This window comes from Pseudorca crassidens, chromosome 16 (genome assembly GCF_039906515.1).
Source record: "Pseudorca crassidens isolate mPseCra1 chromosome 16, mPseCra1.hap1, whole genome shotgun sequence".
NCBI lineage: Eukaryota > Metazoa > Chordata > Mammalia > Artiodactyla > Delphinidae > Pseudorca > Pseudorca crassidens.
In genome coordinates, this window is record NC_090311.1 from 74005942 (window position 1) to 74032976 (window position 27035).

Here is a 27035-nt window from a genome sequence, read left to right on the forward strand (position 1 = left end):
GGAAGCCCCCATTCCTTATTTTTGATTGAGTAGTACTTGGAAGTAGAGTTATGGATCTGCAAATTAGAAATACTTCCTAAGTGTTTTAAAGGGTCTGTCAGGAAGTACTATTTGGTAAAGTAATTTTCTATAACTTACAGAATCCTCTCTTCTCTACTGAACATAGTACTGGATTGGAAATTATAGAATCCCCAGGATGAGTCATCTTCCTTTTTTTAAATAAACAGGTCTTTTCTGTCTCTAAGCTGAACCTGTCACCTTTTTTGAGCAAAGGAAGGAACCCTGGGATGTGAAGAAAAGGAGACAACAGTCATACACCCAGATAGGTGGGAATGAATAAAGCAGATAGCACAGGTGTGATGTCCAAAGGTGAAGGACGAAACTAGGCTTTAAAATGTTGTTTGGGAAGCTCTGCTTTGATGGAAATTATGTTGAGAAGCCTAGGTTTGTCTCTTGCTCTCACAGAGACACATCTCCTGCTCCACTCATATCATGCTCCTAAATTCTCTAAGGATTTTCCTTTTGCTCCAGTGATCTTCCCTGGCAATCAGAGTGAGAGCCAAAGTCTTCCCAATGGCCACTGAGGGTCTGTATGTTCTGACTCTTCTTCCATTCTTTATGGGGGCCTGGGAAAATCTGTGCACATACAGAGTTTTTTCATGGAGTTTATGTGAGTTTCTCTTCCCTTATCTTTGGGGGCACTTGTCTCCTAGAGACACCTACACATTCCACTTCAACACTGGGAACGTGAGATAGACTGACTGTCCCCCATTCCAGTCTACATAGAGCATGCTTCCCCATGAGCCAGGCCCTGTACTAGGTCCTCAGAAATGAACCTGGGAGCCTCACAGTATTTACTCTGGCCTCACGATAGAATAACCTGGGCCACTTCATTAAGATATCATTGATCCTGGGCCCTGCCAAAGACTAACTGACAGAATCTATCAAGGTGGGACACAGGGGATGGTAGTTCTGAAAAACACACAAATGATCCCAATGGGGAGTCAAGGCTGAAAATGACTTTGGTGAATGTTGCTCATCAGAATTTCATGGCTATACAAATCACTTATGGATCCCATTAAAAACAGATACTGGGGCCCCATGCTCTGATGTTATGACTCTCCAAGTCTGGGATGAAGGTCATTAATCTGCACTTTGAGCAACCACTGCTTCCCCCAGACCTCATTTCCAGCAGCGTTGATCTAGAGAAATCAAGAACAGCGCCTGAGTGCCTTACATACAACCACCCTATCTGAACACAAATACTGCTTATTCCCAGGGAAGACCACTAACAATTTCTGAAAAGATGACATTCTCTGGTCACCACTTTCAAATTGAGTGGGGACGAGAGAAAGCAGTGGGGTCTGAGCAAGACTCTTATGGAGAAACAACATTTATTCATTCAGGAAAGGAATGTTTCACGAGGATCTACAGCATGCTCACAGCTATGTGAGGATGCACTATGTTCAAGACACTGTGCTAAGATCCTCACATTATGAGAGTTAATTATCGTAATCTGCTGGGAACTGGGTATTCTATGTTCATCTTTCCCAAGAGGATTTAGATGTTAGGCTTACCTTCCTGGGAGTAGAGATTATCTTTGTCTCTTCTCTTTCATTCTCACTGATGATAGAAATAAAACCCATCCACCAAACTTCAAGTCCTTTGCTCTCCTTTATCTGAGTCTGAGCATCAAAAATTGTGAATGCCAGGTCCATTCACAAAGGTGACAGAGTTTCCAGAAACTCTGGTCTTTGAGCTGCTCTGAAAAGGGTGACCAAGGAATGGGGGCAGAGCCATGGCAGGACATTTTTTTGTTGTTGTTTAAGTGGTAATTTTAAATGGAATCTGAACTGATGTTCACTTTTAGGCTCTGCAAGTCTGATTTTGGAAGAGGGGCTATATTCTGGGTGGAAATTCTGGAGCAGCAGAGCTGTGCCCGCAATGTTAAGCCTGAAGTATGAAACAGGAATCTGATGGGCTGCCCTAGAGGTGGGACTGATGGGTGCCTTATGTGTTTATATTACTCAGGGTGATTCTGGGTGGCCAGTCCCTGATTCTGATCTTGGGGAGAGAGCAGTGAGTGGTGACTTGAAGCGGGATCTTAGTTCCCTGCCCAGTAATTGAACCTGAGTAGCCTGGGTGCAAAAACCAGGAATCCTAACGGCTAGAGGCTAGAGGCAAAGTTGCCCTGGCTCTTGCCCTGTTTGATAAATTAATTTCTCAAGGAGGCAAAAACTGCAAAAACAGGTATTAAGTTTATTACCAGAGACACAGCACAACATGTGGGAGAGCACACTGAGAAACAGTTTAAGACAGAAGCGAATATTTATAAATAAATAAATAAATATTTTTTTAAAAGGTGGTTAGGAGCACTTTATCTGCAGGAAATAGGGGAGAGGTTTTTCTAGAGAAGACACCAAATCAAAGCAAGGATAATATTTGATTGTATCTTAGCCAGTCACGATTTTGGAAAGACTAGTTGGCTGTGTATGATTGGTTGTTTTTTTTTAAATTTTTTTTATAGTTAACTTTTATAAATTTATTTATTTTTGGCTGCGTTGGGTCTTTGTTGCTGCGCGCGGACTTTTCTCTAGTTGTGGCAAGTGGGGGCTACTCTTCGTTGCAGTGCATGGGCTTCTCATTGCCATGGCTTCTCTTGTTGCAGAGCACAGGCTCTAGGCACATCTTCAGTAGTTGTGGCACATGGGCTTCAGTAGTTGTGGCTCGCGGGCTCTAGAGCACAGGCTCAGTAGTTGTGGTGCATGGGCTTAGTTGCTTCTCGGCATGTGGGATCTTCCTGGACCAGGGCTTGAACCTGTGACCCCTGCACTGGCAGGCGGATTCTTAACCACTGTGCCACCAGGGAAGCCCATGCCTCTCCCTTCTGACCTGCAGAGTTTATGCTGAAAAGTCAGCTGAGAACCTTAATGGGAGTTCCCTTGTAAGTACTGTGTTACTTTTCCCTTGCTACTTTTAACATTCTCTCTTTAATTTTTGCCATTTTTATATACAATGTGGGGACTTCCCTGGTGGTCCAGTGGTTAAGAATCCATCTTCCAATGCAAGGGATGTGGGTTTGATCCCTGGTCGGGGAACTAAGATCCCACATGCCACAGGGCAACTAAGCCTGTGCACCACAACTACTGAGCCTGTGCACTCTGGAGCCTGTGTGCCACAACTAGAGAGAAGCCCACACACTGCAATGAAGACCCTGTGGGCCGCAACTAAGACCTGATGCAGCCAAATAAATAAATATTAAAAAAAATATATACAATGTGTCTTCGTGTCTTCCTCTGTGGGTAATCCTGTATGGGACATTCTGCACTTCCTGAACTTGGATGTCTGTTTCCTATCCCAGGTTAGGGAAGTTTTCATGTATTATGTCTTCAGTTATGTTCTCAGCCTCCTTTTCTCTCTCTTCTTCTTCTGCATCCCCTATAATGCAAATATTAGTGTGCTTGATGTTCTTACAGAGGTCTCTTAAACTGTTCTCATTTCTTTTCCTTCCTTTTTTCTTTTCAGTATGAGTGGTTTCAACTACTCTGTCTTTCAGCTCACTGATACATTCCTTTGTATCATTTAGTCTACAGTTGATTCCTTCTAGGGTGTTTTTCATTTCAGTTATCTTATTGTTCACCTCTGATTGTTCTTTATATTTTCTAAATTTTTGTTAAAAATTTCTGACTCATCTGTGCATCCATTCCTCCCCCGAGTTCTTTGGTCATCTTTATCATCACTACCCTGAACTCTTTCTTGGGTAGATTACCTATTTCCACTTTACTTAGTTCTCCTTTTGGGGTTTTATTTTGTTCCTTTGTTTGGAACAGCTTCCTCTGTCGCCTCATTTTGCCTCATCTGCTGTTTATATTTTTATGTATCTTATAGATTGGTTATGTTTGTTTCCTAACATTGGAGAAGTGGCCTTTTGCAGGAGACATCCTGTGTGTCCCAGTAGTGCACTCCCCTCTCATCACCAGAGCTTTATGCTCTAGAGGATTCCCCTGTGAGGGCTGCGTGGGTCTTCCTGTCATGGTAGGCTCATCATATGGGTGGTCTGGTAGGCTTGCTTTGCCCCTGGACTTGTTGGTTGCTGGGTCCTGCCTTGTGCAGAGGCTTCTGGCTAGCTATGGGTTGTTAACTGTGTCAGGCGGTGGCTTACTGCAGAAACCCGGGGTGGGGGGACTAGTGCTGCCTTACTGGTGGGTGGAGTCAGCGTCCAGGAAATCTCAGGGCTGTTGCCCAACTACTGTGGGTGAAACCAGGTCCTGGAGTCTGGTTGCAGGTCCCAGGGGTCCCAGAACTTGTGTTTTATCATTGGTGGGTGAGGCTGCTTTCTCACACAGTTGGCTGCAGGGCCCAAGGTGTGTCGATCCTTCTGTTGGACTGCTAATGGTTGGGGCCAGGGCCCAGCTGGTCTCCAGGGAAGGATCTGGCCTGCTAGTGGGCAGGCTGCGTCTGTAGGCCGTGGGGCTATAGTTTTCTTGCGGCTGGTGTCTGCCCACTGGTGGGTGAAGCTGGGCCTGAGGCTAGAGCAGGCTTGCTGGTGGCTGGCGCTGGGGCCCAGCCAGTCCCAGGGCATGATCTGGCCTCCTGGTGGGTGGGCCAGATCCACAGACTGCAGGGCTGTGGTTTTCTTATGGCTGGTGTCCACCCACTAGGGAAGCTGGTCCTGAGGCTAGAGCAGGTTCCCTAGAGTGTGTGGCTCAAGCCCGTGGATTCTGGGGATGGTGCCTTCCCACTTTTGGTTGGAGCTGGGTCCCAGGTTCTCTGGCTAGAAGGCCCCGAGGGTCTCGAGTTGGATTTAGTGCCTGTGCACTGGAGCATGGGGCCGGGTCCTGGGCCCTCTGTTGGACAGGATCATGTCCAGGGATGGTTGTAGACTCCCAGGGTCATAAGGCAGTCTTCCTGCCAGTGTGTGAGGCTGTGTCCTTGCCGTGTTAGTTGCTTGTCCTGAGGCGTCCCAGCACTGGCACCTATATGCTGTTTGGTCTGGGCAGGGCTGGGTATTAGGGCTATAAGCTAGAAGGAGGATTCCAAAGTGGCATTTGTAAGCACCAGTGTCCATGTGGTAGAACAAGCTCCCTAAAATTGCTGTAGTCAGTGTCTGTGTCCCCAGGGTGAGCTGTAGTTGCCTCCTGCCTCTCTGGGAGACTCTCCAAGATCAGCAAGTAGGTCTGACCCATGTTCCTATCATATTACTGCTTCTTCCCTCCATCCCAGAGCCTGTGAGATTTTTGTGTGTGCCCATTGAGAGGGAAGTCTATTTCCCCCAACCCTCTGGGACTCCTGAAATTAAGCCTTACTGGCCTTCAAAGCCAAATTCTCTGGGAGCTCTTTTTCTGGGTCGTCACCCCTTTTTCCACAAGACTGTGAAATGGACATTGACAGTGGGGAATTGTAACAGGAAAGAGCCAAATCTGACTACATGTTGGATCTGTTTCTTTTACTTTAACCTTTGCTTTGCCTGCTTTTGTTCAGTAAAAGGATACTGTGTACACATAATGGCCTGCCTCGGGGAACCCTGCCCCTCTGCCTGAATGTTAAACCAAAGTACCTTTGTTCAGGGAAACATCCGGACCCTGTTCCACCTGCGGATGGCTGCAAGGAACGAGAAATTAACACATCAAGAAATTAACACATCACCTCCCCCAGGCTGGCCATTCCAGGTGATATTTACAAATCTTATGGCCTTTTTACTTTACTTCCTCATCTCCTCCCCCTCTCTGTGCTATAAAAGAAACTGACATCCAAACCCGGAGAAGATGGTTATTTTGAAACTTTAGTCTGTCATCTACAAGGCCTGCTGGCAATCCGAATGAAGTATTCCCTACCTCAACACCTCCTCTTTGATTTATTGGCCTGTCATGTGGTGAGCAGGGGAGCTTGGACTCGGTAACATTTACAAAATGATGACAGTCTAACTTATCATTTACCTTCATTTATGAGCTGAAATATTTCCATAAAGGGAGTATTTAGTTATATTACAGTTCATATAGGTAATGTAGACTAAATGCTGAATTTTTGCCTTCATTTACTGGTATTCAAAATAATGTGTTAGTTGCCTAGCATCTTCCGAAGTTAAACATTTTTTATTTTCAGTGAACTCATAGAATTAAATATCCTTGATGTATTTTTTTTTTCTTTCGGTACGTGGGCCTCTCACTGTTGTGGCCTCTCCCGTTGCGGAGCACAGGCTCCGGACACACGGGCTCAGTGGCCATGGCTCATGGGCCCAGCCACTCTGTGGCATGAGCACAGGCTTCCGGAGCACAGGCTCCGGACACACAGGCTCAGTGGCCATGGCTCATGGGCCCAGCCACTCTGTGGCATGAGGGTCTTCCCGGACCGGGCATGAACCCGGGTCCCCTGCATTGGCAGGCAGACTCTTAACCACTGCGCCACCAGGGAAGCCCTCCTTGATGTATTTTAATTCATTACAGGAAATTCTGATTGATGTTAATTAAAATCATCCTTCTTTGGCCCTGGGGGTTTTGGAACAGCCTTCTGTCTCCAGTAGTTTATTTGTTTCTGATGTGACAATATGTTTCAGGCTCCTCTTATCCCTTTCCAGCCCTGGAATCAACCATTTCTCCAGGAACCTAGTTTTCTCTTAAAGGGAAATGGTATGGAGTGATAACAATCTGGTGCCAGAGGTTGGTCCTTGTTTGGGGACTTTTTCAGTGGACAGAGCTAGGACCTATATCTGTATTTTTATTTTTTTAATTTATTTTATTTTATTTTTGCGGTATGCGGGCCTGTCACTATTGTGGCCTCTCCCATTGCAGAGCACAGGTTCCGGACACGCAGGCTCAGTGGCCATGGCTCACAGGCCCAGCCGCTCCGTGGCATGTGGGATCTTTCCGGATTGGGGCACGAACCCGTGTCCCCTGCATCGGCAGGCGGACTCTCAACCACTGCACCACCAGGGAAGCCCTATATCTGTATTTTTAAAAGATAACATCATCAAGCGTTTATAGTGATACTTCTAATTCAAATGCAGAACTATGTAGGATTTTAATTCGACCTCATCAGTCTTATATCTGCTTCTTTTCACACATTGAAATTTTAAGGGTCCAAAACACCGAGATAATTATCTGCATCATCCCACATGTGTAGAACATTTCAATAACAGAGCATGCAGTGTCTAATTTTCTCTGAAAGGTCAGGGTGAAAAGAATAGTTGTTGACAAGATGAGGATGCATATTCCGGTTAGAGCAAAGAGCATGTACAAAGATCCAGAGGCTGGAGAGCACGTAGTTCATTTAGGAAGGAGCAGGTCCTGTTCTATGGGAGGGGTGAGGGGTTCCAGAGTCGGAAGGCATTGCAACACAATGGGCCTCACATTCAATGCTGTGGATGTTAGAGCATCCACCAGATCTTGTGTTTGTTTTTAATAAACAATATGACTTTTCTACTTTGTCTATATAAGCAGAACTTCGGTGTGAGAAAATGGTAGGGGTTACTTGAAGAGTTACTGTCCTTAACTATTCTACAGCAGTAAAGGGAAAACACCAGTGAAAGTGTAGCTCACTTATTTTCTGACATTTGAAGATGCAGTTGCATACTAATGACCCATCGTCGCGGCATTTTTCTCCCCACAGAGGACAAAGTATGGACCATTGTGTCTCACGATTTGCAGACACAGACGGCGCTGGTGCGCTACAACCCAGAAAGATACTCAGCTCATTTTCAGCACCTCCATGTGGGCAGGATGTCACCTGTTTCTGCAAGATGTCGAGGTTGTGGAACCCCCCAGGTAGGCTGAGCACCAGAGGGTTACTGTTCATTGCTATCTCAGCTGGTGATTGGAATGATGGAAACAATCCAGCAGGTGTGGCTTATTCTCTTAATAGGCCAGTCTTCAAAGTGCTGGTAGCTGTGAAAGTGAAGTACAACCCCTTGGTCTGTTTTCTGGGGAAGGAAGCTAAGAACTTACCATTGGAAAAAAAATTTCCATTGTTTTTATAGATTTTTTTCAATTTTCTATGCATATATGTGTGTGTGTGTGTGCTTCTAGTGTTTAATTATCAGTAGTAGCTTTGGGCAAAAGTTTATCAGAGCTCCTTGTGAGCTTTCAAGTAGTTCCCTTTGAGTTCTTCAGTTGTCTTCAATGTAAAGATGAAAGAATTCCAAAGTCTGTCCGCCGGTAAATAGCATATAGAATAGCGATGGAATTGAGAGCTCTTTGTTGTCTGTAGTCATTTAACAGTATCTGTTGGTAAAGAAGTCCTCCCCCAATTTTTTTTCATGATGGCTTACTTTTAGCAGTGCTTCAGGATGTGTGTTTGTGTGTGTTTATGCTACGAATGTAGAAAATAGAGAGTTTACAAAGGGTATCCTGGAATTATCTTTAATACAAGACCTATACCTCTGGGGTTCTTGGCAGTAAATTCAACACGATGACAGAAAACTAAATCTCTCTGTCTCTGGTATAACACAGTGGAAATAATGCATATGCTCTGAGTCAGAGAAATATAGGTTCACATTTTTCAGCCTTGCTGCTCCTTGGGTATGTGACTTTGGGGGAGTTGCTTGAACTCTCTGCCTCAGTTTCCAGTGTGTTTTTCAGTCAGATAAGGATCATAATGCCTATTTCAGGGTGATTGTGAGAATTGAATGAGGTACTGTACTAAGTGCTTATTATAGGGCTTGATGCACTTAAGGACTTAATAAATAGCAAATAATATATTGATTACTTTTTAATAGTAAGCAACTTTGGAAGTAGCATTATGTCAGAGACCAATGGGCTGTTTGATGCCCCAAATCAGTGTTGTATTGGAGCCAGTGTTGTAGGGAGTCGCTTACAGAGAAGAGTTATAAGCAGGACAGTCTATAATATTTTGAAGATTTAAGTACTTTTTTTTTTTTTTTTTTTTTTTTGCGGTACGCGGGCCTCTCACTGTTGTGGTCTCTCCTGTTGCGGAGCACAGACTCTGGACGCACAGGCTCAGCGGCCATGGCTCACGGGCCCAGCCGCTCCGCGGCATGCGGGATCTTCCTGGACCGGGGCACGAACCTGTGTCCCCCACATCGGCAGGCGGAATCTCAACCACTGCGCCACCAGGGAAGCCCTTAAGTACTTTTTATGTGCAAAGCCTTATGCTAAAGTTACAAACAAGTGTAACCTATGAACTCTAAGAAAGTAAAATCTGTAAAATAGGAAAATGATTGGTTCAGACAAGTGGTGCTTATGCTATCTGGAGAAAGAAGACATGACCGTGGCTGGGATGTTAAAGAGGTGCTTCATTAAAGAGGTTGAAAGACAATTCAAGGTCATGGAAAGAGAGGAAACAAGAGTCTGAAAGGCAGAATACGAATGATCCTTCAGGCCACAGTGAGGAGTTTAGCAGAAGCAGAGTTCATGTCAAAGAGCAGTAAGAAATAAGGTTGAAAAGTAAAAATGAGAGAAACTGTGGAGGAAACGAAATGAGATGCTGGAATTTTCCCAGAAGGCCCGTGCTTCTCAGGCTTTAGTGTGCATGCGAATAACTTGGAGAGATTAATAAGACACAAATTGCAGGGCTCCATTTCCTGAATTTCAGATTCAGTAGGTCTGAGGCAGGGCTCCAGAGTTTTCATGTGTTACACATGCTATGGACTGAATTCTGGCCCCACAATTCATATGTTCTCATCCCCAGTGTGACCCTGTTTGAAATAGGGCTTTTAGGAGATAATGAAGGTTAAATGAGGTCATAAGGCTGGGTTCCTAATCTGATTGGATGGGTGGCTTATAAAAAGAGGAAGAGCCAGGAAGAGAGCTCTCACCAGAAACCAAACAGGCCAGCACCTGGATCTTGGACTTCCAGCCTCCATCTCTGTAAAGGAAACAAACATGTTATTTTATCCACCTAACCAGTGGTCTTTTGTAATAGCAGCCAGAGCAGACGAGTACAATGAGTCCCCAGGTAGTGATGAAATAGCTGGTCTAGAGACCACTCTGAGAACCATGGCTATGTACAATGGAAATCCGTTAAGGTCCCTGCAACCATTTTTCTGTCCGCCTTCACTTATCACAATCTTTTTTTTTTTAAATTGGATCCTGTTTTCACTGCCAGGAAAAATCAACCAAGGGTTATAGAAAATCTAGGCACAGTTAATGAATCCCAGCAGCTTGCCTGCACTCAGTTTCATGAGTGAGTACTTCCTGTCCAAGTTCACTCTAAAGATTTCAGTCAATCAGTCTCCACTCCTGGAGGGGATGGGGTGAGGTAAAATTGCTGACCAGAAAAATAACTTGGCACCATCAGCTTTATTTTCTTTATTTTCTTCCATTCTCCTATTAAACTTCAAAGTCATCTTTTACTGTTTGAATTTTGCTCTGGTGGTTAAAAAAATACAATGCAACTTCCAAATATTGATAAGTTTAACTCACAGTTCGGGCACCAGGAGAATTAGGTTGGAGGTAAGAGAAACCGTTTGCCTTTAGTGCTTCTGGTCTTGTAGTTCATTTTTTCCCTTCCCTCATTGGTATCTTCTGTCCCTTCCCCCAGCCACCAAGAAACCTCACACACTTATTAGCCTCCTCTTGAAAACACAGGATGTCCAAACCATGAGAAAACATAGGGTAAATTTGATTTTAACCAATACTTCTGTTACATTTTCTAATAAGCTAAACACACTTCAACCTCCAGACACCTTTTCAGAGGACGAACTACTAGACTGAAATCAAGAGTGAACTGTTAGGGTTCCTTAAAAAACTACAAATAGAACTACCGTGTGACCCAGCAATCCCACTACTGGGCATATACCCTGAGAAAACCATAATTCAAAATGAGTCATATACCAAAATGTTTATTGCGGCTCTATTTACAATAGCCAGGAAATGGAAGCAACCTAAGTGTCCATCAACAGATGAATGGATAAAGAAGATGTGGCACATATGTACAATGGAATATTACTCAGCCATGAAAAGAAATGAAATTGAGCTATTTGTAATGAGGTGGATGGACCTAGAGTCTGTCATACAGAGTGAAGTAAGTCAGAAAGAGAAAGACAAATACCATATGCTAACACATATATATGGAATTTAAGAAAAAAAATGTCATGAAGAACCTAGGGGTAAGACAGGAATAAAGACACAGACCTACTAGAGAATGGACTCGAGGATATGGGGAGGCAGAAGGGTAAGCTGTGACAAAGTGAGAGAGTGGCATGGGCATATATACACTACCAAACGTAAAATAGATAGCTAGTGGGAAGCAGCCGCATAGCACAGGGAGATCAGCTCGGTGCTTTGTGACCACCTAGAGGGGTGGGATAGGGAGGGTGGGAGGGAGGGAGACGCAAGAGGGAAGAGATATGGGAACATATGTATATGTATAACTGATTCACTTTGTTATAAAGCAGAAACTAACACATCATTGTAAAGCAATTATACTCCAATAAAGCTGTAAAAAAATAAAGAGTGAACTGTTAGGGCTTCCCTGGTGGCACAATCGTTAAGAATCCTCCTGCCAATTCAGGGGACACTGGTTCGAGCCCTGGTCCAGGAAGATCCCACATGCCACGGAGCAACTAAGCCCACGCGCCACAACTACTGAGCCTGCGCTCTAGAGCCCACAAGCCACAACTACTAAGCCCGCGAACCACAACTACTGAGCCCGTGTGCCACAACTACTGAAGCCTGTGCGCCTAGAGCCCGTGCTCCACAACAAGAGAAGCCACTGCAATAAGAAGCCCATTCACCACAACGAAGAGTAGCCCCCGCTTGCCGCAACTAGAGAAAGATGGCGCGCAGCAACCAAGACCCCACACAGCCAAAAATAAATAAAGTAAATCAAAAAAAGAAAAGAGTGAACTGTTAATCTGCACAATAAGCACACTTTTTTGTGTTTCCAGACATTTGCAGATTATCATTGTACTTAATAAACTGTACCTTGAAAATAAGTTTATCATATGCTTCTTGCCTTTTGGGACACCCTCCATGTATCAAATTTTCACTCACATAGGATCCGTACTTAATAAATGTTTGCTGACTGGAATGAAATGAAAAATATATAGCTTTAAATATTACCTCATCCAAACTTCAGGCAGTTGTTTTTTTAAATTTATTTATTTGGCTGCACTGGGTCTTAGTTGCAGCACACAAGATCTTTGTTGTGGCATGCGGGATCTAGTTCCCTGACCAAGATGGAACCCAGGCCCCCTGCATTGGGAGTGTGGAGTCTTAACCACTGGATTACCAAGCAAGTCCCAGGCAGTTGTTTTTAAACAAGTGTATATGTCAGAATTTTCAGGTTGCTCGTCACAATGCTGATTCCCGTGATTTTGACTTGGTAGAACTTGGTTGAGGCACGGAAATGTTTGCTTTTTTTTTTTTTGGCGATGCTGCGCGGCTTGTGGGATCTTATTTCTCCAGCCAGGGATTGAACCCAGGCCCTCGGCAGTGAGAGCGCAGAGTCCTAACCACTGGACCTCCAGGGAATTCCCAGGAATATTTGCTTTTAACAAACATCCAGGCGTCATTCTGTGACCCATACATTGAAAAATACCATCTTGAATTTATGGCATGAGGTCTCTCATGTTGGATTTTCAGGTGTCAGTCCTCCATGTGGGAGAGGATTAAAGGGAACATTAGAACTTGTCTGACCAATTGCCGTAAAATGGCATATATAACTACCTGTTCCTTCAGCTAAAATATATTGGCGTGGTGGTATTTTAAAAATCCTTTTCATAGACTAAATATTGTAAAGTGAATTTCAGCCTCCCCTTCTGAGTCATTTTTCGCATCCCAATTTCTATTTTGCAGGCTAATTAATCAGTAGCACAGCTGAGGCAAGGAAAAGGAGTGGTTGATATAGCAAGTTTTCCTGTATTATTGTATTCTGTACATGTCTAAGTGAGAAAACATGATTTAATATAAATCTTTAATTTGCTGTTTCAAGGAGCTGATGTTTGCTCTAATTAGTTTTTTCCCTCCTTCCTGGTAAAATGGAAATTTTTTCTTTTTTTAAATTTTTGGTCGTGTTGGGTCTTTCTTGCTGCACGTGGGCTTTTCTCTGGTTGCGGCGAATGGGGGTCATTCCTCGCTGCGGCACGCAGGCTTCTCATTGCAGTGGCCTCTCCCATTGCGGAGCACGGGCTCCAGGCACATGGGCTTCAGTAGTTGTGGCTCGTGGGCTCCAGAACACAGGCCCACCAGTTGTGGTGCATGGGCCTAGCTGCTCTGCAGCATGTGGGATTCCCCCAGACCGGGGATCAAACCCGTGTCCCCTGCCTTGGCACGTGGACTCCCAACCACTGTGCCACCAGGGAAGCCCTGCAATTTTAATACTCGTTCTTAACTAAGGCTGAATTATATTGGAACTGCTGTAGTAGAACTTGAGACATCAGTTTGAATACAGAGTATATTCATTAGCATCATGGCAATTAAAATGAGTATCAAATGGGTTTGTAATAGCTAGGCACTTAAAATGTTGTTTAAAGAGCCTTACTACCCTCAAGAGTTCATGTGGGGCTCTATAGTTTCTAGTGATACTTATGATAAAGAGTTGACTTTGTATGTATATGGACGTCATTTTTATTTTGATAAGTGGTTGTACCATACCATTAGCTAATAAATGTAGAATTACTCATTCATGGTTTCTCACAACTTTTACAAGGATAGTAATATATGACCGGCAACGTTATCTCTTCTTTTTTATCACTACAAAATTCTTAAAAAGAATCAATTTAATTTTATAATTATTTTAATAAATTTATTTATTTATTTTTGGCTGCACTGTGTCTTTGTTGCTGCGCACGGGATTTCTCTAGTTGCAGCGATCAGGGGCTACTCTCTTTGTTGCGGCACGTGGGCTTCTCATTGCGGTGGCTTCTCTTGTCGTGGAGCACAGGCTCTAGGCACGCGGGCTTCAGTAGTTGTGGCATGTGGACTCAGTAGTTGTGGCTCATGGGCTCTAGAACGCAGGCTCAGTAGTTGTGGCGCATGGGCTTAGTTGCTCCGCGGCATGTGGGATCTTCCTGGAACAGGGCTTGAACCCGTGTCCCCAGTGTTGGCAGGTGGATTCTTAACCCCTGCGCCACCAGTGAAGTCCAAAAGAATCAATTTTAAAGTAATGCTTTTGCCATTCTTTATGGTCATATATATTCTTGCAATTTAACTATTAGTTTAATTGTCCTTAATCAACTTTATAAAAGACATAGAAACAAGACAAAGTTATTTGATTTCATGCCAAGTTGAAAATAAACAAATTAATTCTAACCAAACAGAAAAAACATTAATAGCTATCCAAAACCACGGGGATGTCAATATGTTTTATATTTATATCCCCGAGACTGCAAGTAGACTGATATCTGAAGTTAATGAAGGGCAGAAATCTTTAAAGTAGGATGAAATCTACTTCTGAAATAAATACCTTAAGAACTTGAATTTGATAAATTAGACACCAGGAGAAAGTTTCACTTAGATCCCACTTGAGTGAAGTCTTAGGCAACAATCCTAATGCTTTTAGATGTCAAAAATATTTCTCTATATTTGGACAAGACTTACTAGCCTGATTTAAAATGTTTATTTGTGTATCTAAGATGAACCATCATCATGTATTTATTTTACAAAACATTGTGCTTTCTAATTAAGAATTTTCTGCTGAAGTGTTTTTTCCCTACTATATAAATATTTATTTAATTAGGTATAAATTTGATATGTTTTCTATTTTTCTGACTATATTTAGTGTTGTTTTCATTGGTTCCCAGTGTTTCATTTATTTTAATTTCTCAATGTAGTCTTGTTCTCATAAGTCATAGTTTTATTGTTTCTTTTGTTGAAAGAAGCAATATAAATTATCCATCCTTTTGGGTAGTTTGCTATTAGATTTTGTATCCATTGAAAAGGAGCTAAGTTCACAATTTTTGCCTGTAAAGTAAGTTGCGTAAAATTCAATATACCTTTTTTTTTAAAAAACATCTTTATTGGTGTATAATTGCTTTACAATGGTGTGTTAGATTCTGCTGTATAACAAAGTGAAACAGCTATACATAAACCTATATCCCCATATCTCCTCCCTCTTGCGTCTCCTCCCACCCTCCCTATCCCACCCCTCTAGGTGGTCACAAAGCACTGAGCTGATCTCCCTGTGCTATGCGGCTGCTTCTCACTAGCTATCTATTTTACATTTGGTAGTGTATATATGTCCATGCCACTCTCTCACTTCATCCCACAGTTTAATGACACAAAACTGTGATTTGGTCGCATCCAGAAGACAAGAAAACATCACTCTGATGTTGTAACTTATAACCTATTTTTAGCAAAAAAACCTAAACTTTGGTGAAGCTATCAAGAAAGTGAATTTTCCAAGTTTGTGATATGCATTATAAGAAACTATGATGTTTAACTATTGAAACAATATCTTGATAAAACTCTCCTCAACTGCAACTGAAGATTGGCATTTTCAGTAAATGAGATCTATGGTGATTAGTCAGTATATTAATCAAAAGCTTAATGATTTATCTAATTATTGTGTTAAATAATGAGCTGAAATCAGAGGATACAATTAAATGGGACAAGCAAGAAAGAGAGTAATAACTAAACGGTAAAATTAGAAAATCAAATCTAGTAATGTTCCACACCCAGGCAACTAGCATCTTCATAGAGGACGCTGTAGTTAAAAGGTACAGAGTGGTACAGAGGAGAGTAGAGGCTATTTCAGCAATGTGGATAGGAGCTGATGAAAGTCTTAGCTGGAATAATGGATGAGAGAATCAATCCATAAATATTTATTTATTTTTGTATGATGTCTAGACTGAGATGTGAAGGATTCATGCAATTCAACTAAGAAAAAAATGTCAGGGGCACTTCTGGGTCTGAGATGTCAGAATGGGTAGTATTCTGAGATGAAGGTCAAGGAACACAGAACTTTGAAGGAAATGAGAGAGGTTAGAGTGGCTGCAGCAGAGAACTTGAGTGTGGGAGAGAGGAAAGCAGACTGAGGGTATCAGTCCAGAGCCTCTGCGTGATGTTAAGGATTTCACTCGAAGGGCAAAAGGAATTGTTGTAAGTACGGGAATTCTGGCTGTGAAGTGGAGAATAGAATCCAGGAAGGGCACAGTTTGTATAAAGAGACCATATGGCACAGTGTCATAGGAGTATAGATGAGACAGGATGACTGGTAGGTTCACTGGGAATTCAAAGGAAAAAAATTTTTTTTTAGTTTAGATAGTAGAATATACAGGATGTGTGATTGCTTCTATGTGGAGTAACTTTAGGGGCAGTGAAAATGCAATCCTCCCATGTACCCACGGGTAAGGATAAAACAAATGACTACGAACAGTTGTAAACCCTTCATAAGATGACTCAAAAAGGTCACAGGAGAAGCAAGAAAAGAACAGGGCTTCCCTGGTGGAGCAGTGGTTGAGAGTCCGCCTGCCGATGCAGGGGACACGGGTTCGTGCCCTGGTCCGGGAGGATCCCACATGCAGCGGAGCGGCTGGGCCCCGCGAGCCATGGCCGCTGAGCCTGGGCGTCCGGAGCCTGTGCTCCGCAACGGGAGAGGCCACAACAGTGAGAGGCCCGCGTACCGCAAAAAAAAAAAAAAAAAAAGAAAGAAAAGAACAGAAGGAAGAAGGGACTTCTCTGGTTGTCTAGTGGTTAAGACTCTGCTCTCAATGCAGGGGGCCCAGGTTCTATCCCTGGTCAGGGAACTAGGGCCCACATGCTGCAACTAAGAATTCCCATGCCGCAACTAAAAAAAAAAAAAAAAAGATCCTGCATGCTGCAACAAAGATCCCGTGTGCTGCAGCTGAGACCCGGCACCGCCAAATAAATAAATATATAAAAAAAAGACAGAGAATAGAAGTAAGAAAACACTAGTTTGAAAAAAATGATTTAAGGAGAGGATACTTTTAATTAAAGGGACTCCACAGTAATGATCAGGGCTTCCCTGGTGGCCCAGTGGTTAAGACTCGGCTTGCCAATGCAGGGGACACGGGTTTGAGCCCTGGTCCAGGAAGATCCCGCATGCCGCGGAGCAACTAAGCCCGTGTGCCACAACTACTGAGCCCACGCGCCTAGAACCTGTGCTCCGCAACAAGAGAAGCCACTGCAATGAGAAGCCCACGCACTGCAACGAAGAGTAGCCCCTGTTCGCCGCAACTAGAGAAAAGCCCACGCGCAGCAACGAAGACCCAAGGCAGCCAAAAATAAATAAATAAATAAATTTATTAAAAACAAAAAAGGGGGCTTCCCTGGTGGCGCAGTGGTTGAGAGTCCGCCTGCCGATTCAGGGGACACGGGTTTAATGCCCCGGTCCGGGAAGATCCCACATGCCGCGGAGCGGCTGGGTCCGTGAGCCCTGGCCGCTGAGCCTGTGCGTCCGGAGCCTGTGCTCCGCAGCGGGAGAGGCCACTGCAGTTAGAGGCCCGCGTACCGTAAAACCAAAAAAAGAATGATTAGAGCAGTAGGAGAATCAAATTAGATTTGATGCCTTGCAGTGGGGAAGCTAAGGAAAATGAGTGTTTAACAATCAACAACTAAAAAATAAAAAAAATCAGGAAAACTGAGAAGTAGTCAGTCTCGAGAATTCAAAGAAGGAAGCCAGCCCCTGGCTTTGAGTGTTCGGAGGCCACTGGAGTTTCTTGTCTGTGGGGTCTGCTGGGCAGAGTCACTGAAGAATAAATGGGAAAAGGGAACAACAAGTAAAGTTTTTGAAAACGTTCCATGTAAAAGGGATGGTTAATACAGAACTGCTGCTTAATCAGAAGGGACAGCCAAAGAAAGGGTTTCAGATTTTTCAAATAACTAACAAAAATTTAAAATAATTAACAAAAATTTAAAATAATAATAAAAATTAAAAAAAAATATTTAAATAACAAATTAAATATTAATCATTAAATATTAATCATTAAATATTAATATCTGTTAAACATTAAATTAAATATTAAATACATAAATATTTATATTTATTGAAATTGAAATATTAAAACTTTAATTCATTAAATATTAATCAATTCGCTAATATTATTTATTAAATATAAAATTAAATATTAAATTAAAATAATTATTTAATATTAAATAATATTTCAAAATAATATTTCAAAATAATAATAAAATTTAAAAAATATTTAAGGATGAGAGAATTATGAGTATGTTTATAAATGTAGAAGATAGTGCAAGTGATGAGGGTAAAGATATTTATACAGCTTTTAAGCTGTAGGCCTCTGTGGGTGTTGGCATCTGGAAAACGTGGTAGGTCTTCCTGAACCTGGAGCCTGTAAAAGCCTGGATATTTGCTGGGCGGGCTTTGCTCATCCCTGTGCCCTCTCTTTCTCTGGAGAGTTCTCCGAAAACGTTTGTCTTCCCTTTCTATCTGATCCTCTTCCTTCTGTTTACACAACACTGCGTGGGAAAAACTGACCTAAAGCCAGGTCAGCTGAATTAAAAGGGAGGTGATTGAGTTCAAGGCCGGTACATCAGTGACTTCAGGGGGCTATTTATTTATTTATTCTTTTTTGGCCACGACGTGTGGCAGGTGGGATCTTGGTTCCATGGCGAGGGATGAAACCCGTGCCACCTGCAGTGGAAGCGGGGCGTCTTAGCCACTTGACCTCCTGGGAGGTCCCGGGCTTTTTAATTTAAAGCAGTGGGGTGCGGTAGGGTGGGATAGTACCCTGGGAAACATGGAGAGAGAAAATATCCCCATCGGAAGATTGTGCTAAGAGAGAGAAAGGGAAGGAAATCAGGCTGCCAGGTGCCCAAGGCCAGTGCAGCCCCCGGGGCTCCGCAGGGAAGAAGGGTTGAGAGTGGCTATTAGAGGCGACGTCCACAAGAGGGCGCCTGAGCACCAGCGGAACCCTCGTGTGCATCCCTGGCCAAGCCTTCAGGTTCCTAGATGGGGTTTGGGGAAACGCAAGGACGTGCCCAGAGGAAAGAGGTTGTTACTGGGCACCTCTGATTCACTTGCTGAAATTGCCTCCTCTCACAGAGTGGGCTGAATTCTGCCTTCAGCTTGCCATGGGGGCACTTTCAGCCGGGCTGGGTGGCCCAGTGACCCGACAGCCAGAGAGGCTGTCTGCAGACTGACTGCCCTTTGTTTCTCCAGAGTCAGGACTCTGCACCCAGAAATTCGTGCTTTGACTCGGGCTTGCAGCTTTTTAAGCTGTTGGCCACTGTGGGTGTTGGCATCTGGAAAACGGGACTGGTTTTCCTGAACCTGGAGCCTGTAAAAGCCTGGATATTTGCTGGGCGGGCTGCGCTCATCCCTGTGCCCTTTCTTTCTCCCGAGAGTTCTCTCCAAAAGTTTGTCTTCCCTTTCTATCTGATCCTCTTCCTTCTGTTTCCACAACTGTGCCTGGGGTAACCTGACCTAAAGCCAGGTCACCTGAAGTATGTGGGAGATGATTGATTTAAACCCCGGTACATCGGTAAATGCAGTGGGCCCATTTATTTATTTATTTATATTTGGGCATGCTGTGTGGCATGTAGGATCTTAGTTCCCCGACCAAGGATCAAACCCATATGCCCTGCAGTGGAAGAATGGAGTCTCAACCACTGGAGGACCAGGGAAGTCCTGGGCTGATTAATTTAAAGTAGTAGGATGTGGTAGGGAGGGATGAGTACCCTGGGAGACTTGGAGAGAGAAAATATCGCCATGTCTAGGGCACTTCATTGTGATAAGAGGGAGAGGGGGAAGGAAATCAGGCGGGCAGGCGCCCTGGGCCAGTGCAGCCCCTAGAGCTGGCAAGGGAGGCAGGAGGAAGGGCTGTAAGATGCTATTAGAGACGAGGGCCACAAGAGGGCGCCGGAGCGCCAGCGGAGCCCACCTGTGGATCCCTGGCCAAAATTCCAGGTTTTGAGATGGGGTTGGAGATGGGGTTAGCAGAACCGCAAGGACGTGCCCAGAGCAAAGGGGTTAGTTACGGGCCCCTGTAATTCACCGGCTCAAATTGCGTCACCTGACAGTGGCGCAGTGGTCTGCCTTCAGCTTCCGATGGGCACACTTCCAGCCAGGTTGTGGCCCAGTGGTCAGACGGCCAGACAGGTTGCCTGTAGACTGAGTTCCCTTTGTTTCTCCAGAGTCAGGACTCTGGACCCAGAAATACGTGACTTGACTTGGGCTTGCAGCTTTTAAAGCTGCTGTTCTCTGTGGGTGTTGGCATCTTGAAAACGTGGCTGGTTTTCCTGAACCTGGTGCCAGGAAAGCCTGGATATTTGCTGGGCGGGCTTTGCTCATCCCTGTGCCCTCTCATTCTCTGGAGAGTTCTCCGCAAACGTTTGTCTTCCCTTTCTCTCTGATCCTCTTCCTTCTGTTTCCACAACCCTGCGTGGGGAAAAGTGACCTAAAGCCAGGTCAGCTGAATTAAAAGGGAGGTGATTGAGTTCAAGGCCGGTACATCAGTGACTTCAGGGGACTATTTATTTATTTATTTATTTATTTATTTCTGGCGACGCCGTGTGGCATGTAGGATCTTAATCTTAGTTCGATGACGAGGGATGAAACCCGTGCCACCTGCAGTGAAAGCGGGGAGTCAGCCAATTGACCTCCTGGAAATTTTAGGGCTATTTAATTTAAAGTAGTGGGGTGCGGTAGGGTGGGATAGTACCCTCGTAAACTTGGAGAGAGAAGATATCCCCATCTGTAGGGCACTTCATTGTGCTAAGAGGGAGAGGGGAAATGAAATCAGGCTGCCAGGTGCCCAAGGCCAGTGCAGCCCCCGGGGCTCCGCAGGGAAGAAGGGCTGAGAGTTGCCATTAGAGCCGACATCCACAAGAGGGCGCTGGAGCACCAGTGGTACCCTCGTGTGCATCCCTGGCGAGGACTCCAGGTTCGGACATGGGAATTGCGGAAAGTCAAGGACGTGCCCAGAGGAAAGGGGTTGTTACTGGGCACCTCTGATTCACTTGCTGAAATTGCCTCCTCTCACAGAGTGGGCTGAATTCTGCCTTCAGCTTGCCATGGGGGCACTTTCAGCCGGGCTGGGTGGCCCAGTGACCCGACAGCCAGAGAGGCTGTCTGCAGACTGACTGCCCTTTGTTTCTCCAGATTCAGGACTCTGGACCCAGAAATTCGTGCTTTGACTCGGGCTTGCAGCTTTTTAAGCTGTTGGCCTCTGTGGGTGTTGGCATCTGGAAAACGTGGCTGGTTTTCCTGAACCTGGAGCCTGTAGAAGCCTGGATATTTGCTGGGCGGGCTTTGCTCATCCCTGTGCCATCTCTTTCTCTGGAGAGTTCTCTGCAAACGTTTGTCTTCCCTTTCTATCTGATCCTCTTCCTTCTGTTTCCACAACCCGGCGTGGGGAAAAGTGACCTAAAGCCAGGTAAGCTGAATTAAAAGGGAGGTGATTGAGTTCAAGGCCGGTACATCAGTGACTTCAGGGGACTGTTTATTTATTTATTTATTTTTGGCCATGCTGTGTGGCATGTAGGATCTTAGTTCCCCGACCAAGGATCAAACCCATACGCCCTGCAGTGGAAGAATGGAGCCTCAACCACTGGAGGAACAGAGAAGTCCTGGGCTGATTAATTTAAAGTAGTAGGATGTGGTAGGGAGGGATGAGTACCCTGGGAGACTTGGAGAGAGAAAATATCTTCATCTCTAGGGCAGTTCATTGTCGTAAGAGGGAGAGGGGGAAGGAAATCAGGCGGGCAGGCGCCCTGGGCCAGTGCAGCCCCTAGAGCTGGCAAGGGAGGCAGGAGGAAGGGCTATAAGTTGCTATTAGAGACGAAGGCCACAAGAGCGCGCCGGAGCGCCAGCGGAGCCCACCTGTGGATCCCTGGCCAAAATTCCAGGTTTTGAGATGGGGTTGGAGATGGGGTTAGCAGAACCGCAAGGATGTGCCCAGAGCAAAGGGGTTGGTTACGGGCCCCTCTGATTCACCGGCTGAAATTGCGTCACCTCACAGTGGCACAGTGGTCTGCCTTCAGCCTCCGATGGGGACACTTCGTGCCAGGTTGTTGCCCAGTGGTCGGATGACCAGACAGGTTGCCTGTAGACTGACTGCCCTTTGTTTCTCCAGAGTCAGGACTCTGGAGCCAGAAATACGTGACTTGACTTGGGCTTGCAGCTTTTAAAGCTGCTGTTCTCTGTGGGTGTTGGCATCTTGAAAACGTGGCTGGTTTTCCTGAACCTGGTGCCAGGAAAGCCTGGATATTTGCTGGGCGGGCTTTGCTCATCCCTGTGCCCTCTCATTCTCTGGAGAGTTCTCCGCAAACGTTTGTCTTCCCTTTCTCTCTGATCCTCTTCCTTCTGTTTCCACAACCCTGCGTGGGGAAAAGTGACCTAAAGCCAGGTCAGCTGAATTAAAAGGGAGGTGATTGAGTTCAAGGCCGGTACATCAGTGACTTCAGGGGACTATTTATTTATTTATTTATTTATTTATTTCTGGCGACGCCGTGTGGCATGTAGGATCTTAATCTTAGTTCGATGACGAGGGATGAAACCCGTGCCACCTGCAGTGAAAGCGGGGAGTCAGCCAATTGACCTCCTGGAAATTTTAGGGCTATTTAATTTAAAGTAGTGGGGTGCGGTAGGGTGGGATAGTACCCTCGTAAACTTGGAGAGAGAAGATATCCCCATCTGTAGGGCACTTCATTGTGCTAAGAGGGAGAGGGGAAATGAAATCAGGCTGCCAGGTGCCCAAGGCCAGTGCAGCCCCCGGGGCTCCGCAGGGAAGAAGGGCTGAGAGTTGCCATTAGAGCCGACATCCACAAGAGGGCGCTGGAGCACCAGTGGTACCCTCGTGTGCATCCCTGGCGAGGACTCCAGGTTCGGACATGGGAATTGCGGAAAGTCAAGGACGTGCCCAGAGGAAAGGGGTTGTTACTGGGCACCTCTGATTCACTTGCTGAAATTGCCTCCTCTCACAGAGTGGGCTGAATTCTGCCTTCAGCTTGCCATGGGGGCACTTTCAGCCGGGCTGGGTGGCCCAGTGACCCGACAGCCAGAGAGGCTGTCTGCAGACTGACTGCCCTTTGTTTCTCCAGATTCAGGACTCTGGACCCAGAAATTCGTGCTTTGACTCGGGCTTGCAGCTTTTTAAGCTGTTGGCCTCTGTGGGTGTTGGCATCTGGAAAACGTGGCTGGTTTTCCTGAACCTGGAGCCTGTAGAAGCCTGGATATTTGCTGGGCGGGCTTTGCTCATCCCTGTGCCATCTCTTTCTCTGGAGAGTTCTCTGCAAACGTTTGTCTTCCCTTTCTATCTGATCCTCTTCCTTCTGTTTCCACAACCCGGCGTGGGGAAAAGTGACCTAAAGCCAGGTAAGCTGAATTAAAAGGGAGGTGATTGAGTTCAAGGCCGGTACATCAGTGACTTCAGGGGACTGTTTATTTATTTATTTATTTTTGGCCATGCTGTGTGGCATGTAGGATCTTAGTTCCCCGACCAAGGATCAAACCCATACGCCCTGCAGTGGAAGAATGGAGCCTCAACCACTGGAGGAACAGAGAAGTCCTGGGCTGATTAATTTAAAGTAGTAGGATGTGGTAGGGAGGGATGAGTACCCTGGGAGACTTGGAGAGAGAAAATATCTTCATCTCTAGGGCAGTTCATTGTCGTAAGAGGGAGAGGGGGAAGGAAATCAGGCGGGCAGGCGCCCTGGGCCAGTGCAGCCCCTAGAGCTGGCAAGGGAGGCAGGAGGAAGGGCTATAAGTTGCTATTAGAGACGAAGGCCACAAGAGCGCGCCGGAGCGCCAGCGGAGCCCACCTGTGGATCCCTGGCCAAAATTCCAGGTTTTGAGATGGGGTTGGAGATGGGGTTAGCAGAACCGCAAGGATGTGCCCAGAGCAAAGGGGTTGGTTACGGGCCCCTCTGATTCACCGGCTGAAATTGCGTCACCTCACAGTGGCACAGTGGTCTGCCTTCAGCCTCCGATGGGGACACTTCGTGCCAGGTTGTTGCCCAGTGGTCGGATGACCAGACAGGTTGCCTGTAGACTGACTGCCCTTTGTTTCTCCAGAGTCAGGACTCTGGAGCCAGAAATACGTGCCTTGACTCGGGCTTGCAGGTTTTTAAGCTGGCCTTTGTGGGTGTTGGCATCTTGAAAACGGGGCTGGTTTTCCTGAACCTGGAGCCTGTAAAAGCCTGGATATTTGCTGGGCGGGCTTTGCTCATCCCTGTGCCGTCTCTTTCTCTAGAGAGTTCTCCGCATACGTTTGTCTTCCCTTTCTATCTGATCCTCTTCTTTCTGTTTCCACAACCCTGCGTGGGGAAAACTGACCTAGAGCGAGGTCAGCTGAATTAAAAGGGAGGTGATTGAGTTCAAGCCCGGTACATCAGTGACTTCAGGGGGCTATTTATTTATTTATTTATATTTGGACATGCCGTGTAGTATGTAGGATCTTAATGTTAGTTCCATGACGAGGGATGAAACCTGTGCCAACTGCAGTGGAAGCGGGGAGTCTTAGCCTCTTGACCTCCTGGGAAGTTCCGGGCTCTTTAATTTAAAGCAGTGGGGTGCGGTAGGGTGGGATAGTACCCTGGGAAACTTGGAGAGAGAGGATATCCCCATTTATAGGGCACTTCATTGTGCTAAGACGGAGAAGGGGAAGGAAATCAGGCTGCCAGGTGCCCAAGGCCAGTGCAGCCCCCGGGGCTCCGCAGGGAAGAAGGGCTGAGAGTTGCTATTAGAGCTGATGTCCACAAGAGGGCGCCGGAGCACCAGCGGTACCCTCGTGTGCATCCCTGGCCAAGCCTCCAGGTTCGGACATGGGGTTTGCGGAAAGTCAAGGACGTGCCCAGAGGAAAGGGGTTGTTACTGGGCACCTCTGATTCACTTGCTGAAATTGCCTCCTCTCACAGAGTGGGCTGAATTCTGCCTTCAGCTTGCCATGGGGGCACTTTCAGCCGGGCTGGGTGGCCCAGTGACCCGACAGCCAGAGAGGCTGTCTGCAGACTGACTGCCCTTTGTTTCTCCAGAGTCAGGACTCTGGACCCAGAAACACCTGGCTTGACTTGGGCTTCCAGCTTTTAAGCTGCTGGTCTCTGTGTGTGTTGGCATCTGGAAAACGGGGCTGTCGTCCTGAACCTGGAGCCTGTAAAAACCCTGGTGTTTGCTGGCGGGCTGCGCTCATCCCTGTGCCCTTTCTTTCTCCCGAGAGTTCTCTCCAAAAGTTTGTCTTCCCTTTCTATCTGATCCTCTTCCTTCTGTTTCCACAACTGTGCCTGGGGTAACCTGACCTAAAGCCAGGTCACCTGAAGTATGTGGGAGATGATTGATTTAAACCCCGGTACATCGGTAAATGCAGTGGGCCCATTTATTTATTTATTTATATTTGGGCATGCTGTGTGGCATGTAGGATCTTAGTTCCCCGACCAAGGATCAAACCCATATGCCCTGCAGTGGAAGAATGGAGTCTCAACCACTGGAGGACCAGGGAAGTCCTGGGCTGATTAATTTAAAGTAGTAGGATGTGGTAGGGAGGGATGAGTACCCTGGGAGACTTGGAGAGAGAAAATATCGCCATGTCTAGGGCACTTCATTGTGATAAGAGGGAGAGGGGGAAGGAAATCAGGCGGGCAGGCGCCCTGGGCCAGTGCAGCCCCTAGAGCTGGCAAGGGAGGCAGGAGGAAGGGCTGTAAGATGCTATTAGAGACGAGGGCCACAAGAGGGCGCCGGAGCGCCAGCGGAGCCCACCTGTGGATCCCTGGCCAAAATTCCAGGTTTTGAGATGGGGTTGGAGATGGGGTTAGCAGAACCGCAAGGACGTGCCCAGAGCAAAGGGGTTAGTTACGGGCCCCTGTAATTCACCGGCTCAAATTGCGTCACCTGACAGTGGCGCAGTGGTCTGCCTTCAGCTTCCGATGGGGACACTTCCAGCCAGGTTGTGGCCCAGTGGTCAGACGGCCAGACAGGTTGCCTGTAGACTGAGTTCCCTTTGTTTCTCCAGAGTCAGGACTCTGGACCCAGAAATACGTGACTTGACTTGGGCTTGCAGCTTTTAAAGCTGCTGTTCTCTGTGGGTGTTGGCATCTTGAAAACGTGGCTGGTTTTCCTGAACCTGGTGCCAGGAAAGCCTGGATATTTGCTGGGCGGGCTTTGCTCATCCCTGTGCCCTCTCATTCTCTGGAGAGTTCTCCGCAAACGTTTGTCTTCCCTTTCTCTCTGATCCTCTTCCTTCTGTTTCCACAACCCTGCGTGGGGAAAAGTGACCTAAAGCCAGGTCAGCTGAATTAAAAGGGAGGTGATTGAGTTCAAGGCCGGTACATCAGTGACTTCAGGGGACTATTTATTTATTTATTTATTTATTTATTTCTGGCGACGCCGTGTGGCATGTAGGATCTTAATCTTAGTTCGATGACGAGGGATGAAACCCGTGCCACCTGCAGTGAAAGCGGGGAGTCAGCCAATTGACCTCCTGGAAATTTTTGGGCTATTTAATTTAAAGTAGTGGGGTGCGGTAGGGTGGGATAGTACCCTCGTAAACTTGGAGAGAGAAGATATCCCCATCTGTAGGGCACTTCATTGTGCTAAGAGGGAGAGGGGAAATGAAATCAGGCTGCCAGGTGCCCAAGGCCAGTGCAGCCCCCGGGGCTCCGCAGGGAAGAAGGGCTGAGAGTTGCCATTAGAGCCGACATCCACAAGAGGGCGCCGGAGCACCAGTGGTACCCTCGTGTGCATCCCTGGCGAGGACTCCAGGTTCGGACATGGGAATTGTGGAAAGTCAAGGACGTGCCCAGAGGAAAGGGGTTGTTACTGGGCACCTCTGATTCACTTGCTGAAATTGCCTCCTCTCACAGAGTGGGCTGAATTCTGCCTTCAGCTTGCCATGGGGGCACTTTCAGCCGGGCTGGGTGGCCCAGTGACCCGACAGCCAGAGAGGCTGTCTGCAGACTGACTGCCCTTTGTTTCTCCAGATTCAGGACTCTGGACCCAGAAATTCGTGCTTTGACTCGGGCTTGCAGGTTTTTAAGCTGTTGGCCTCTGTGGGTGTTGGCATCTGGAAAACGTGGCTGGTTTTCCTGAACCTGGAGCCTGTAGAAGCCTGGATATTTGCTGGGCGGGCTTTGCTCATCCCTGTGCCCTCTCTTTCTCTGGAGAGTTCTCCGCAAACGTTTGTCTTCCTTTTCTCTCTGATCGTCTTCCTTCTGTTTCCACAACCC

General features: G+C 46.1%; 1 protein-coding gene across 4 annotated transcripts in view; it reads left to right on the plus strand.

Moving 5' to 3' along the window:
* The window catches only part of RASGEF1A (RasGEF domain family member 1A), a 240782-nt gene that overhangs the window by 55209 nt on the left and 158538 nt on the right, over positions 1-27035 (plus strand). For 3 of the 4 annotated variants that reach the window (XM_067710956.1, XM_067710959.1, XM_067710958.1), the window contains one exon: positions 7606-7760. The exons of the other annotated variant lie outside the window; for it this stretch is intronic. The gene's annotated coding sequence lies outside the window, so the exon portion shown is untranslated. The remainder of the gene's footprint in view (positions 1-7605; positions 7761-27035) is intronic. 4 annotated transcript variants of the gene reach the window in all.